Source organism: Pagrus pagrus (genome assembly GCF_965226575.1).
Source record: "Pagrus pagrus genome assembly, chromosome: 8".
NCBI lineage: Eukaryota > Metazoa > Chordata > Actinopteri > Spariformes > Sparidae > Pagrus > Pagrus pagrus.
The window spans coordinates 22549957-22564107 of NC_140192.1; the positions used below are offsets into that span (position 1 = coordinate 22549957).

General features: G+C 41.3%; 1 long non-coding RNA gene across 1 annotated transcript in view; it reads right to left on the reverse strand.

Annotated features, from left to right (window-relative positions):
- Positions 1-11286: 11286 nt before the first annotated feature.
- The window catches only part of LOC311261771, a 38839-nt gene continuing 35974 nt past the window's right edge, over positions 11287-14151 (reverse strand). Inside the window, exon 4 of the long non-coding RNA XR_014623182.1 lies at positions 11287-11618. This is a non-coding gene — a long non-coding RNA (uncharacterized lncRNA). The remainder of the gene's footprint in view (positions 11619-14151) is intronic.

The window sequence follows — 14151 nt, forward strand, 5'->3', positions numbered from 1 at the left end:
CATACAGAAATACAGAGTTAGTGAATAACGGTGTGCGTCTGTGGGTGAGAGAGGAGACAAAGAGGGCAATAACAACCGTACTGTTCCTGGCTCCTGAACCACAAAGTGCGATGCCACATATTTACTTTGACCTGTGCTCAGAAAATGAGGCAGTGTCTTTAAGCTCTGACATGACAGACATTCTCTGGCACTTCTCCTCTCTAACCTGGACGGGAGTGAGGTCACCGTGAGCAGTAACTCTTGGTCTTAGGACAGGTGACGTCAACGTGCTCACAGCGTCCAGTAGCAGAGGTGAGTCATTGGACCCAGGGCCCTAGTTTTAGGCAGTGTGAGTTGGAAACACTCATCCAGCCACCCACACACACACACACACACACACACACGTACGCTCTCGCACATGCACACACACACGGGGCCCGGGTCCTGACTCTGCTGTCTATAAATACATACTGTAATCGAGAATGACTCAGACACTTCATGGCTCTCTGAGGGGACGCAGAAGATGGAGCGAGGGCAAGGAGTTTTTGTGTTCTTTGTGTGTGTTTTAGGTCGAAGCTCTGAGCAGGCATAGTGGGAGAAAATGGAGGACAAAGAACAGGAAGTAGGGTTTTCCCACATACTGTGTTAAAATACGGGATGACGCCTTTGTCGAACTTAAGATGGCAATCACAATACGTTATTATGTGCACACTATCGACATATACTCTTAAATTTAAAAATACATTTTTTGCAACTTTGTGATTTTAAACCTCATTAAAAACGTCATTTTAAACATTATGCCTCTTTGTTTACACCCATTAATCACCTGCCTGATTAAATTTGCAGTCTAAGAAACTGGAGACTGCTCCGAGAAAGTCCCAGCCAGCACGAGAGGGGTGCTAACTGCAGGTGATGCAACAATAGGAGATTTCCTTGGATTGTGACATGCAGTGATTTTTTTCTTCCCCAAATTTTCTCATCTTTTCTCTTACTGACGATATTTTTGTAGAAAGAACAGACAAAACTCCGGCGCTCACAGATGATTAGCCTTCTATCTTATTGCACATAGTAAATAAAGGAATATCTGTGAGTGTCTGCGTTTCGTCTGTTCTGGTTCTCACCGCTTGTGCACCTGTTCAAGTTTTGTACGTGTTGTCATTTTTTATTACTTTTTGTAGACAACCTTGTCTCTTAAATTTTTTTTTTTTCCTGGTCAGACAATAATAAGTGTTGGCATGTAGACAACACAGAAAAATATTGATGACAGTGTACAAATGTATGTGCGAACGAAAGCTAATTAGCATACCACCTAGCCATGAGCAGGCCGTGTGCTAACAGACACTATGAGGAGTCTCAGACCAGCAGACCGCGTTCCCTTGTGGGCCATTGAATAGAAGTGGCCTGCTCTTGTGTACTCTGTGTCTAAGGGCTGTATGTTAATTTACGCTGTTTGACTAGATGATAAGTCATGGCTAAATCACCAGACTGCACCCCCCACCAAACCCAAAATCCAGACATGCATCTATGGGAACCAAGGACCCTAAGTCAACACCACACCAGACATTCACATCAGCAAGACAAATCTGCTCCGCTAACAGAACTAAAGCTGAGGAAGAATTATTTTAGTCAGTTCATTTTATTAATATCAGCACTTATTGTTGAAAAATTATTTATTTATTTATTTTTTTGCTGGTTAATTTGTTTAAACAGATAACAGTATCCTCAAACTTTTTGACATCATATCTGTAAAAGTCATCCTCATTTTAAAAATGTTTGCTACTCTGAAATGGACTCTCTACTACACACATGCCTGTAGTCCAAGTTTCGAAGTTTGGATGTCACAGTGTTTGTTGTGCAGCCAGTACAACAGGAAATAGAATTTATCAACATGGAAACAAAGGTATTATAGGCCCCTGGGGGGACAGGGTCTAACTGGGGTCAGGACTGTGGGGCCTTGTCTAGACGGGCTGCTTTTGTGGTCGCAGGGTTTCAGCCTCTATCTCACCCTTTCAGTGAGAGAACTTGACCCGCGTCGAGCTGCCGTGGGACTCGGAGACAGGGAGACGTGGACTTAAGAGACAGGGGATGACAATGGAAGAAGAACATTTTTGGCAATTAAGTAGTGCAGAGACTGACTTTTTAGATTTCGTGTGGTAAAGGTTTATTGTTGTGAAAACTGACTTTTGAACTCTAAAGTTATTTTTTTTTTCACCACAAAATTGACTTCAGTTCTTCCTTCAATGCTTGATTTCTACATTTTTCCATTTCCTCTGTATGGGTGTACCTCTCCACACAATACCTAATCCAGCAAATATTTAGTCACATTGAGTGAAAACCAACCAATGACAATACCAATACGGAGGAACACCAAAACTCCCTTTAAACACCAAATTCAAATCAATCCCGCCTACTCTCTTAGCCCCCGTCTCGGTGTATGTGGAGGGTGCAGGGTGCTGCTGCGGGGCATGGTATAATTGAAAGGCTGAAGAAGAATACTGCTTGTTTAAACCAACCAGCAGGCAGCGAGGGCATGATGGGAAAACAAAGCCGGAGCCCCAGGAGTGGGTGACACGATATCACTAATGGCGGAGCAGAGAGGAACACTGCCTCTGTTTTGTTACCCTTAGTCCTTGTGACAACCAGCAGGTTGAAGATACTACACAGTACAATTCAAGGATCCAAATCTGAAGTTTACACAGCTATATTGAGTTGGTTCAATGGGATCTAACGGGGCTCCTCTGGGTTTTTTTTTATATATATATATATCTGAGATATATTCTCAATCATCAGTGTAATTTCAAGATCAGTACACATGGTACAAAAAGTAATTCATTTTGTATTTTGTAGCCATGATGGCTCCATAAGTGTTTGTGTAAATTGAATTCCATAATTTCCACCTATGATGTAGTTTTCAGGCTGCCATAAATAAATGAAATCATTTGCTACTGCACTTGTAACATAACCTCTTTATTTCCTCGCTCCCCTCCATGTATAGTATCTATATACTGTAAATAGCTATGGACCGTAAGTGATAGGTGAGTGAAGAGATTGTAGAGCATGCCAATACGGTATTCTATTTAAACAATATTGAAAATCTGCAATGTTCTCTGAGACCTTTCCATTTCACATCTCTGTTGTTTTTTCCTCCTATGGATGAGAGTTTGACACGAGCTATATCTCAGCAGTATATGCTACAGCAGCTGTGAATTCCCTCAAAGCAAATCACCAGGCATGTCTGTCTCTTATTGACCCACATCAGGATTCCCCACCCACCACCTGCAAGTCGGCGGCTCATTTTAGCCAGCAATAAATATCAATGTTACATATCAATAAACCCATCAGAGAGATGGGTAGAAATAGCAGGGAGGAAACGGGGGTGAGATTGAAAGGGGGATGGATGTGGGAATGGAACGGGACAGAGGTAGGAGAACGGAGAGAGAGAAGGAGAGTCAGAAGAAAGAGAGAGAGAAGAAGAAAGTGAAGGCTGCTCGTCTGTTTCGGCCCTGTGGTCTCGTGCCTCCTGGGATAGCTGAACACTCTGTCAAGATTCTGCACTTCAAAATCAATCACTCTCGACCGAGCACAAAGAGAAAGACGCACACAACCACATGCATGTGCACACTCTTGCTTACAAACAAATATACATTCGCATGTTACAGGCAGTGACTTCTGTCCTTGTCCGGCTTCAACATGGCAGCCTCAGCACGTCACAGCGATGTGTGGTAGTGGGCCGTTGTGGTTGCATGACAAGAGGAGAGGACGTCAGATCACCAACATTCTCCAGGAACAGAGATGCTACAGGGCTGTAGTACCTGTTACAGCTTCCAGTGAGATGCAGAGGTCATCTACGTGATTTCCCAACCAGGGATATTTGTACCCCAAAGAGTATTTTTACAGTTACCTGTGGGTACATTTACCATAAAACCAAAATCGACATATACAGCAGAGAAGTCTAGACAGTTAAAGCTAAAAGCAGTGCATAAATGGTTTAAACAGATTGCCAGAGGTATGGGATAATCAGTTGAAATTAACAGTTTTGGGTAAATGGTGAAGAAGCTAAAAGCTGGTTGACATTGCTAAAAGTGGTGGATAAATGGTTTACAAATATAGCTGTAAGTAATGAATGAACAGTTGATTTAGTTCAGCCTGTCCTCACTCCCAGCATGTCAAATACATCAGTTTGACACTGTAGTTACCCCCCTAGAGTCACTTTTTGAAGCACCCCTGCAGTGCAGCTGCACAAAGAGTGAAAAAAGTCTGAGTCAGAGGGTGGTTAGGGCGGTTGGATACACAGGACACAGAGAGCCGAAGCCCCTTCCGGTGGACCCCATGGGAGAAACCTTGTATTGCAGTGAATGGAGAGAGACAAATCAATTTTTGATCCCGCTTGAATTGTGCCTTGAATTACACGTGTTTGTCAATTTAAAAGATAATTTTTCAAGTCAAGAAAGTAGCAGTTTTTTGTAAATAAAGAAAGATACCATCTAGTGTTGTGTTAAACCGCTCAGTGAACTACATTGTCTTGCTCAACAAACACCAACATGGCTGCCATCGGCACAGAAAAACCAAAAAATATAAAAATCACAGTAAGTCTGGCCATATTGACAACTGCAGTTACGTGAAAGTAGAGTTCGTCAGTTTTGTGGGCTGCTAATATACAGTGTTTAAGTTACAGGTAAGTACAACGTGACTGTTGGCTGTGTAGTCTTTACAATACCGTATTTTCAGTCTTTATTGACTTGGAAAATTATTTTTTAAATTGGCAAACATCATATGTGTGATTCATGACACAATTCAAATGTGATAGAGAAATTATTAGTCTCTCTCCATTCACTATGATACAAAGTTTTTTCTGGGTTCTTCTAGACTCCCCAAACTTTTATTGGACTGGATGGCTCAAATTCTGACAGGGGAACGAGTCATTTTGCAGCATATGTAAAGCTAAAAAAAATGGTTCCACCGTTTTACAGATGCTTCTTTCACAATGTAAGCTTATGGGAAAAAGTCTCTCTGGGCCACAGTACATCACCTGACAATGTAACTACATGGTTTGGTCACTACGAAAACTGGCTTCAATGCCTGGAGCTCTTCCTGGGGCCTTGTAGATCAGAGGCTGAGTAGAACAGGTCAGTCACAGGGGCAGTAGGAGTGTGGCTTAACGCTACAGCCATAAAACCAACTGTAATGCTATGCCTGGTCCAGCATGCTAGTAGCAGAGCAACATCTCCTTTTGGCAAACTGAATGGCAGGGGTTAAAGTTCCCAAAATGACGTCTCACTAATGAGAGGACACCCCCATACCAACGCAACCCCCTGCGGCTTATTGCCACAACGCCGGATTCTGTCTGACTGCAGCCTAAAAGGGCGAGTACAGCATTGTAGTTTAAAGCTGAGGGCCACCGGCCAAGCTTTGGTATTTGACAAACTTTGAATGGCGTGTTGTAAAGTGACTTTTGTAGTGACTTTTTTTTCTGATGGATAAATAGATGAAATACATAGCTTAAAGTAATGTATAAATGGTTGGAACCTGAGGTATGTGGTAACATAATGAATGCAAATTTGACCAACGTGACCTCGACATTGACAGTTGAATGGTATGAAATTTTTTTTTTTTTCATATTGTGAATATTGTTGAATAACATTCAGTTTAAAAACCAGTTCAAATGAGCACTTTTGGAACATGACAGGTGGTATCAATGAAGAGGTACTTTGGGATGAGGAACCACTGATTTGCAGAATAAGTTATTTTGCTCGATGTATCTGATGAGGAATGAAAAGTCCATGAAAGCCAGTTAATTTGTGACTGTATGAAAACATCTGCTTTTCCACTTAAGTCCATTTAACCCCCAGCAACCTTGAATAATCCAATCAAACTCCTTTTTCAAGCACCAGATTTCAGTTGTGATCTTCTGCTGCTTTTTAAAAGCTACATTTTATAGTGCTGTTATACTATTCAGCCAGCAGCCTCTTTGCTTTCCAGATCTTCCGAGGGAATAACCAGAGAGTTAAACACACACCAAAGGTAGTTTCAGTAAGACCTCATTTTTCTCACAGTGAAGTTTGCAGACCTGGAGTTCTGTATCTTGTCGTCTGTTGGGATCATGGGGCGGATAGTACTTGTGAATCTTCTCCCAAACAAAATAAGATAACACAAAGTCCTGCTATCTGTAGATAAAAGTGAAATACCGTGCCGTCTAGTGGAAAAAAAGAGGAGGGAGACAAAGAAAGGAGCAGAAAAAAAAAGTTCTATCACATAATGGAGTTTGGAAGTTTTATTCTTTACTTTTCCCTGCCAGAAGCTACCAAGGTCATGTTCCAGAGCCAAAACAACACCTTAATATAAAAAAGAGGTTTTTGTTCAAAGCTTCTGCGTCAATAGTAGATTTCTTGCATTTATTTTTTACTGCCTTCAGGAGATCAATCTTAAGTAAGTGCCATCTGAGATCTTTGTGGTTCCCAAATGCTCTTGGCTCAATTCAATTGTACTGAAAGATGTAGACAGCTGCATTATGATTCCAGGAAGACCTATTTAAACTGTGATCCATGTCTTCACATGTTTGAATCTGTCTCAATTGGATTTCACTTTGCATTCATCCACCAGCCAATGAAACACAATATGACCTGTGGTGAACATTTTCTTTCTAGTATTTGTCAAGATACAAAACCATGCTGTACAGTACATCTAACACTCTATAAATGGTTTTGCATGTTTTCCAGCCCCAGATCTTGATGAGACATATATTCCTAAGCTAGAACCCAAGTTTAGTAAAATGTAGTTCTTGTCTATCAGGAGAGAACAGAAACAGGCTCTAAGTTGAGGCTCTAATTAAAGAAAAAAAAAGCATGATCTTAACTATTTCTAGCTGCTTAAAAAACTTAAAGTAGATGAATCACTATTGTTATGCATTTCCTGTAAAAAATAGGTAGCAGCCAATAGCGTGGGATGTACGTTGTTGCCTTTTATACATCCATGGCAGTGTCATAAAATAAAGAAAGCGTTAGTTGCACGGAAAATTAACATACGCTCCCATGTGCTGGATAAGTTATCAACATTTTTAATGGTTTTCCAGGAAGAAGCAAACTTTAAAATACAATTAAAAAACCTTTAACCTTCAAAAACTGCTTTTTAGACCTTGTTGGGCCTGATACAGGTGTATAGGTGAGATATGTAGCAAGCCACTCGATATAAACACTATTTCACATAATGGGAACGCAATTTCTACAAACAGGTTGAGATGTGTTTATATCTGTTTAGACCCACAGAAAACAGGCTTGTTACCTTTTTTCTAACCTGAGTCTTTGTGGCTGAGGTAGACAACCTGTTTCGAAGTGTCCTTGGATCAGATCCTGAATCCTACATTGCTCCTGTAAATGTATGTATGAATAGCTTTGTGTATAGAAGGCGCTGCAATGCTCCTCATCAGAGGGTCGGCAGCCTCACCATCACATGCCATCAGTATATGTGTGAATAGGTGAATGTGGCATGTGTTGTAGAGCTATATAAATGCAGTCCATTCACCATTTGTGTTATCCAGCATATGTTGCACATGGTTGCACATACAATACTGTACATGCTAAGAGGCATGCGAGTAGCATACAGTGTATGGAACATGTGAGACACAATGGAAACAATGGATTAGCATTGGTGTACTGTGCTTTTATGGAAAGATTGTTTGTCCACCATTTCACCAGTTCGCTCCTTTGGATACACAGGAAAAGAAGCACTTCAGCAGCTGGAGGATACTGTACAGATCAAGGCTTTAGCTCAGTTTTTTTTTATATTGTGGTTTGTGATGTGGCAACATAAATCTAAATGGTTACATATACCACTTTTACACAAAAATCAGGGTGTATATGCAGTTTTTTTTTTAATGCAGGTGCATGCACCCGCTAAAAATAGTCAATTAACTCCTTTCACTTTGCCATTGGACAAGTTTGCCTTTCTGTTTTCTTTCCCCTTGTATCTCAAGTTCGTCATCAAGGATGACAATCTGTTTGGATGAGGCCTTCAGTGTGTCATGGACAGAAACCAAATATGAATCTGTCTCAAGTGGCTGCCATTCCCCACCTCTCTTAAGCCTTCAAAAGGGGGCGTCGTCACACCCTGATTGGCTGGGAGGGGAATGCCCCAAGCTGCTTTCACTCATTAATTAGGAGCCACACCCTGCGCACAGGTGATCTGAATCCACTGCAGGCAATCCAGTGGGACCTTGAAACTCAGCTAAAACTGAAAAGATAGCAAGTACTACATAATGCTACAATGCATTCCAAGTAATACTGTCCCAAACTGACAGTGAGTTAATGACGACAACATGATCGCTTCAACGCAAAAAGAACCAACTTTATTTACAATTCAGCAGGAAGGAAAACGCAATGCAGTGTCATAAAGGGAGACGGAGAGACGCCCTGTGGCTAAGACTTCAGTGTAGAATACAACCAACCTGAAGAAGCACTTGAAGGAGCACCACCCTGCTATTAATGCCACAGTAAGTTAGCTAATTGTGTCCTAATTCATCAAGCATATAAATCTGCTAACGTTAAGTCAGTGTTACTGGGCACTCGGCTGTGTTAGCTTGGTGCGAATTTGCTAGCATGCCATGTTGGCTTAGCCTGGTTGGAAGACAGTTTCCCCTGCCTCTGGGCTAACATTTGCTAACGCTAGGTTAATGTGCTAGCTAGCTTGTCAGTAAAGCATGCAGGGCTTGACCATTAATGTTATACAAGTGCAAGACAATGTCAGTGTTTTGGTCGGAAATGCTTTATCATATATTGTGATGTTCCATTGAAACATGGAGGGGAAGACCATGTTGGCTTTTCAGACCTGTTCTCCTAATGCATGAAAGCCTAATTGAATACATTTAAAGAGAGAAATAGAAAAAAAGAAAGGTTGACTAAACTGTAAGGACTTTTTGCCGACTAAAACTGGACTCAAACATTTTGAGTTGTTAAGCATTTTCATCTGAAGACTAAAGGGCTGTTTACAAAAAGAATGATCACTATGGCTAACTATAAAAAACCCAAGTGGATTGCGGAGTCCACACCACAACTGTAACCAGGACAGTCATGAATGATATCGTCGGCAGCGCTTTCAGAGCGATTTGATGAACGATAGAAACACAGGCAGCCATCAGAATGCATTTGAATTTACAGGGCCATCAATTATTTTGATTTTGGGGCCATGTTTCTACAAAATAATCTTGCAGGAGTCCTTATGAAACTGGTTTCTAACTGCAGCCTACCTCTTTTATGTAAACTTACTGCTGGCATCTATCAAACATTTTTTGGATGGTCTGTTCTAATGACTCTTATTTATTCAAACAACTTATTTAACGCTTATGTAAAGTATATAACTGAAGTCCATTTGTCTTTCCTGATGTCCTCTTTGACAATTGCCAGAATAATTGATGTTGACTCGTACAAAAGTAAGAATAGAATTGGTCTTCAAAAGACAACTGTGGTAACAGAGTGTTGGATTCTTCTAACTCCTCTTCTCATCTTTGAAGAATTTCATAAAACCCTATCCTTCTGGGGTTTTTGGTTTATTTTCTCTCTGTGTTAGGTAGGCTATAAGGTCATCAATATCCATTTTCCGAAGCTGCCGACAGAGCTGGAGCGTGAAGTGCGTGCTTGACGACACTGTCTACAGACTCTACTTTTTTGTTCGCCAGTGTAGATGCTGACATGCTTACTGTTATAGTCATGGTTATAGGTATTGTTCTTGGTGTGGACGGCCGGTAAGACTCAAGCTAAATCTAAAAATGCTGTAAAAATTAACACTGATCTTTGTCATTGCCACTTTTGTTGTGGATAGAAGAAGCCATCGGAGAACATGAAGGAAATATCAATCAGTATCCAATGGCAGTGTTTTTCATTACGTGGGCTTTTTGTTCCAGAATATTGAAGTGAAGCATTTTCTGCCAGCATCAGGAATGACTGGATATCTTGCACAAGATTTTGTGTTGCATCCGTCATGTTGATGCCAAGACATGTTGGAGCTATTTTAGCACTCCCGGGACACTTTTTATTGATGTTTCCTGTATTTTGCTAGTTACCTGTAGATGTGACACTGCTGGCTGCAGGGCATCCTTTGTCTCGTCACAAAAGCCACTAGCAGTTGATGCAAACATCATTGGACACTCTTGGAAAACACACCATCTCGCCTGTCATGCTGTAACAATCACATCAACAACTTGGTGCAAACATGAGGTGTAAAAATGTGCACAGACACAGCCATCACCTTAGATTCCTGTCCCATACGACCACTGACGTGTTTGTGTGAGCTCGGCTGTCTGTGTTTGTGTGAGACTACAGTATGTGCGTGTCTGTCTGTCGGTGAGGGGATAGGTGGAGGCCATCTTTCATCTCTCGCTGTGATCAGATATTCTACATGATATGATATGATGATACAGGCCCAATTAAGGGATGGGGTTGTGTGAAAAATGTGATGACAGGGCAAGCGGAAGACTAGACTGTGATCTGACATCTGAGAGGGGGGGAAAGACAAGGAAGAGAGAGGGCGAGGGAGAGAGAAAGGTAGAAAGAGAATGGGTAAGGGTGGGGGAAGACAAGGGGGGACAGACGGGACTGAAAGACGGTTGTAGGAAAGAGGGGAAGAGTGATGCTGGTAAAGGAAATGAAGATGGGGCAAGCGTGAGAAAAATAGTGAGAATGAATGTTAAGTAGGGAGGGACAGAGAATTAATATGATTAGGAAGGAGAAGGGAACATGGAGAGGCACATAAAAATGGATGGAGAGTAATGAAAGATAGAATATGGAGAAAAATTAGGCCTCTTTCCCATAAGAAACAATTTGTCAAATATTTCATGGATCCTACTTTTGAGCCTTTTTGTTGTAGAATTTTAGGGAAACTTTGACAAGGAGACAAAAGTGAGATTTTTCTTTAAACCTGACATGCAGCAAGGAATAGAAAAGGCAACAAAAGGTGTCGGAAAGAAGCACAGAATCGTTCTAGTTTTTAATTGTTGTTTCATATTCTGAACAAGTGCATTTGATTTGACAGACAGACTAGTACACCAAAAACACGTACGATCTGGAATGGAGGCTTCTGGGTACTGTCTGAGATCTGTTTCCCCCACATTTCGTAAGTCTGTCTGGATAAACTACAACTGTGTCAGGTGTATGATTTTGATCAGGACGCACAACGCTTTGATCACACTGCCAGCTTTTATCAGCACGCATGCTCTTTTCATAACCAAATAGGACCCAATTATGTCAAGCACATTGTTCTTTACCTGGAGTGCCAAAGCACTACACAGCAAGGAGGAAAATAACTCAACTGAAACATCACTTAAAGGAGAAAAAAAGCCTTTATTTAGCTGTCAAAAAATATACTTGTTAAACTCAATCAATTACATGAAATAAATACAAGTTTCAATGTGGGGAATATTTTCAGTCCATTTTCTACCACCATATTCCTCCATTAAAAAAATAAATGCATTGGTATATTATTGCACGGTCACAAAGGTAACAAACTCATATAACCAGATGACAGAAATAAAGAGTGCAGTGCAGGTCCAAGTGCCGTCGAGAGTAATGTGAAGCTCCGATGGCTGCCACCTTGAAGCACCTGTCTTGATGAAATCCAGGCTCCTCTCGAGTCGATCAGGAGGATTAATTTACCTAAGAAAGAGAAATATGAAAATGATTGAAAACAATTCAAAGACATCTTGGAAATCTCAGTTTATCCATTAACATCTATTACGTATTATTACATCAAAGCACAATGAAAAACTTGAAAAGAAACCTGTTAGTTACAGTTTACCTAAAAAAACGCAACCTCTGTGGATACAGTTTGCCATTGCTAAAGCATGAGGGACAGCACTTGTTGCAGAGTTTCATCACATCCCAAAGCAAGATCCCTGAATGAAAGGAGTTCAGTGAGCTGTGAGTTCCCGGTGTACTTGACGGTTACAAAGGCCTCAACAATAGCCGCTGACATTAGTCCCCCTCATATCACACTGCACTTTCCTCCCATTGTTCCCTCTGCACTTCTCACATGTATTGTCTTACGTGATATCCTTAGAACCTGATAAGACGTCCGCTGAAGGTTTTTGTAGCTGAGGACACAGGCCTGGGAGTGTCTCAGGGTTACAACTGCTTATTATTCTCTCATAGAAGAGACTGTAGGGTCTGGGGAACGCCTTATCGGATCCCCTTTACACCCAGGCTAACCTGGGTTACCTGCACCTCCAGCCCTTCCTACGTTACTCTGGCCATACCCGACACTCCCTTCCTCCAGAAAGACATTATGGTATTACATTTCCCTGAAACTATAGAGTTTGGTGACAAGCATGGGAGGTATTCAGGGGGCCAATATGAATGTATAGGCTGTACAGAACAGCTGGGGTCATTTTAGACAGTAAGGAAGCCTGACTGACTCAGTTAAATCTTCAATGTACAGTGTCATTGTCTGCATCAGAGAACAAAGGCAGTGCAACACGTCATTTTAGGATCCCGTGACTTCAACAGAAGTGTTTCCGAAAGGTTTGCTCGAAATGTATTTGCTAAATTATCTTGTCAGGCACTTGAAACCTCTTCAAAAAGGACGCGTCCCTTGCAAGTTGTTATAGGTCAGCAACTCCCCTCAGTTTTTATCAGGAATTCTGAATATACAAAAGTACGTTTTTGGCCGGACTGTCTCCTTCAACAAATTTCTCTGATGTTTGGTTGACAGTACAGAACAGTTTGGGGTTGGTACAGGGTCGCTGGGACATCAACAGCCAAACTCAACCCAACTCCAAAAGATGAAGGGAGGTGGATTCAGACAACTCAAGCATACCACTCTGCCTGCTCAGAGCACCTCAAGGGCACACGCTGCCTGCCTGGCCTGCCTGTCTATCTGTGGCAGCTGATCTTAGTCAAAGCTACATGTGCCTCTCTCTGCATCCTCCTCATCTTCTCTGCTGACACTGCAGTTTCACGCCTATATATAAGGATGATGTCCGCAGTGTGCGTGTATGTGTATGCTTGTGGGTCCAGGGCGTTGCTGATGGTTCTAGTAACTCAGCTATATTGGTTACATTAGACTAAGGATTTGGAAATCACCTAGTCAGGTGATGATATATTCAGCCAGTACTCATCGAAAAAACGACCATATAGGTGGACTGTGCATGGCCATAGTAATTATTACGGGAGCCAAAGAGGAAGTCAGGTGGAGTAGTATGAAGAGGGGCGCATAGGGAAGAGGTTGGGGTGGATATTTGGGTAAACAAGCAAAGGACTTATGTGTCCCCCGTGAAACAAAAATTCACATAACCTCAGTTAAGTTATGTATATAACCTATGCATGACTTAAGTTACATAAGTAACATACTTATTTAAACCAAACCACAATGTTTTCATAAACCTAACAAAGTAGTTTTAGTGCCTAAACCTAACCAAACTGTGACCATACTATAAAGATCCAGTACACATGTCACTGGTACGCTGCTGTGGTCATGTGTTTAAGGGAGTGGTGATATATGTCAGTTTGCCGACGTAGAATCTGGGACATCTAAAGTTAACTTAAAGTTTCTTTCAGCTGTCAACAGCAATACATCTCAACATCATGATTGGGGTCTGGCCTGAAATGTCACAAAGTCATGTATGTGTGGCTTGCAGGATTCAAAGTGATCACGACAAGTTGTTGGTATAAACAAGATTTATAGTTTTGGCCTTCATCCTTTCAGTTGTGAGAACTTTTCATTGTCCACATTCACTGAAGAGATAGAAATTTTGAGACAGCTCTAGTGAACAGAACTTTACAGCAGACCCACAAGACATTGCAGCATGTTTGTTTACAGTTTAGTTACTCAAGTTTTTTCTTAGTGACTCAAACCACTTACAGGAATTTGAAGTGAAGGCAAAGAATTGGCATTCATTTACTGTAATTGCCAGATTTACTCAGTTTAATTGAACCAAATTGGTGGTGAGTGGTGCTCGTGTTGGTAGTTATATCTCTGATCATCCATTTATCCATTGCTCCACACATTCTGTGTCTACCAATGTTAGCATCTTGGTGTTTTTGCACTGACACTGCTGAAAATGTTGGCAGTCTTTCTGCAAGCCATCGATACACTCACATTAGTACGTTGCATAGTAAGATAGTGACATTTCTACAAAACATGTCATTTGACCTTCCCATTACATGCTTATGAGCTGTCATATCTACATGG